General features: G+C 34.4%; 1 pseudogene; it reads right to left on the bottom strand.

The window, feature by feature from the left end:
- Positions 1 to 527: 527 nt before the first annotated feature.
- LOC149557643 (pathogenesis-related protein PR-1 pseudogene) lies at positions 528 to 1,025 on the bottom strand (annotated as a pseudogene).
- Positions 1,026 to 2,791: the final 1,766 nt, after the last annotated feature.

Below are 2,791 nucleotides of genomic sequence, written 5' to 3'. Positions count from 1 at the left end.
TAGTTATTCGCATAGAGTACTTATGTTTTTTCTTCATATAATGAAAATGTAATTATTTCCATTGAAAGAATTTTCAAAACCATTTTCTGAAGAATTGACTATTAAAGCTATTAAACTATTGTTTGAGGACATTACCACTCCCCATCACTGCACTATATGTAAATAGATAGGGAAAATTATGCACAAACCCGCTGAATGTACTATATATCATTTGTAAGGAAGGAAATATTCAGGGTAACAAGTTGAGTGCTTAAAAGTAATCCGCTTCGGTCCAATTCAGTATCACAAAAACACAAGTTTGTATTATCACTTTAATCAACACAATTCAGTAATTGACATTTATGAACAAATCTATGAACCTCCAGTATTCAATACCCAATGAATTTGCAAAACCAAGACTAATTTTATCACAACCCTATATATGGACCCTATTCTGTGGCGATAAATAAGGCCTTGCAATATCAGAAACAATAAATTACCCACTTCCACACTAGGTTAAAAAATATATGCTGCCTATATTCGGGCAATCAATAAGGCCTATCGCCAATATAGTTGCCCGGGGGATCATAGCTGCATATGATCCAAGTGTCATTGTTCTTACATTTTATAATAGCACACCCAACAGTTTCTGTTGTTGCCCACACAATCTGAGTATAGTGTGTGCAATCTGAGCCTGTGCAAGTGTTAGAAGCATGATTATACCAATTCTTCTCATCAATCCAAGCACTCACTGCCTGTAGAGGCGTCCAATTTGGGCCGCTTTCCCAGAATATATTTTCACCGTAGGGCGAGTCTTCTGAATGCTCAAGTAGACAGTCATTTCTTCTCTTTCTCGCATAGTTGCGTGCATAAGTTGCAACTGTGCGGTTCCACGTAAGTAAGGGAACTCCAACGGCTTCTCTCGCCTTGTTCTGTGGATCAAGGAATTGCTTTATGGCATCTGAGCTACTTATGCCCTCCACGCTGCCTAATATGCCCACCACTAAAAGCATCAGAAGTAGATGGACAAATCTACCCATCTTCATGACAACACAAATTCTAATCTTGCAATACTGCTAAAGAGTTGAGAACAATTGATAAGAACTGAACAGATTTTGGAGAAAGATTTGAGATATGATAATGTCCACCACAACATCTGTGTTCTTATATACGCGGGCAAGATGATATAATTATAGATTGAGTAAACAATATAGACGGCGTTCCAGAGAATATAATCACTGGAATCCTTATCGCTTTGAGCTATGATGTCTTCATTCCCACGATTAATCGTATTTCCGCCGGCCTTCCTCTGACTTCTTTTCTCGTTTTGCCCATGTTTGATTTTTTAAAGAGTGATTTGGTGTGCGAAGTTTTATTTAACCCGATCAACGCCGCGTTTTGCATTAAGAAACTCAGCCGACGCTGTATATGCGCCGCCCGTGGCAGCCGGTACATTAGACCGCGGGTTGTTGCTTTAGACATGGGCCAAACTAGAGATGAATTTTATCAGATTCATCGGTCTTGTGTTTTGGTTGTTTATTGTTTGGATACTTACTTTTCTTTCTCTGAAGGCCATTCACTCTCCCAGCCGATGACATGATTTTCGATGGCTCAAACGTGGGAAATATTCATTTCTCCAGCTCAGATTCATATAGTTATATTGGTAACAACGAACCTGCAATCTTCGATTTTATTTAATTAAGATGTAAGATATATTTAATTACGTACCCCGTGTTTTAAACCATTTGTTTTGTACGTTCGCTGAAGAAGGCGGCCCTATATATAAATGTGCGTGAAAGAGAAAATGACATAAACTAGCAACTGTGTTTTAACAGCCATGTATGTATGCATGCATACATGCGTGCGTAAGTATATATTATGTTTTCATCTATGATATCTTTTTTCTCTTTTCCATTCTCTTCACTTGGTATTGCGTTTAAATTTACTAGACTTAAGAGGTATTGTAATCTTTCCGATCAACAATGATAATCTTAAGCACAGTCTTCGCCATTCTATAATCTTAAGCACAGTCTTCGCCATTCTAGAAATTCTCTTATTTTTGGTGACCGCAACAAAAATAAATTATTCAATTTTCCAAATAAATGATAGCTTGTACAGGATGGTTTTACACAACAAAGCTGATCTAGTAAATACACTTATATATCTTAGGGAGGGAAGGACTTACTCAAAGATAATAAAAATTTGCATCTTTTAAATAACATTTAAAAGGGTTTTTTCTAAGAGTCACAATAGAAACAAAGACAAAATGGAGATGGGATATCTTCAAAATAACATATCACAAATGTTCGAAATGAAATTTGTTAAATTGAAAATCTTAAGGAATTTTTTAGATCAAATGATAGAAGATACAAATTAGTTTATCCACAAATTTTGAAGCCATAATCATGATAACAAAAGAAACAAAAAACATCTGATTTTCTTTTATAGATAGACTTATGTCTCTCTTATTTCTCAAGAGAAAATTTCAAGTGCAATGCCATTATTTTAATAGGAATGACCATTATTCAAATGAACTTAAAAGGAAACAAGATTGATTTAGCATAACATGCAAAACTAATTAGAGAAAAGTAAAGATAAACAAATATGCTCTAAGTATGCAATATTCATAATAAAAAAATAAAGGATATATAACTTTTTGATGGATGAATATTTCTTAATTTTTCATCAAAGGCCTATTAATTCCTCAAATTAGAAAGGGGATAATTGTATTTTGTCATTTTCAGATAAATTAACTAGTTTATATTCCTTAAGGAAGACCTTATTCTGCCTAAATTTAGTCATAAAATTTTAT

Source organism: Cupressus sempervirens, chromosome 5 (assembly GCF_028749045.1).
Source record: "Cupressus sempervirens isolate cs-2001-9-10 chromosome 5, ASM2874904v1, whole genome shotgun sequence".
NCBI classification, from domain to species: Eukaryota; Viridiplantae; Streptophyta; class Pinopsida; order Cupressales; family Cupressaceae; genus Cupressus; species Cupressus sempervirens.
This window is presented reverse-complemented; position numbering and strand designations above follow the sequence as displayed.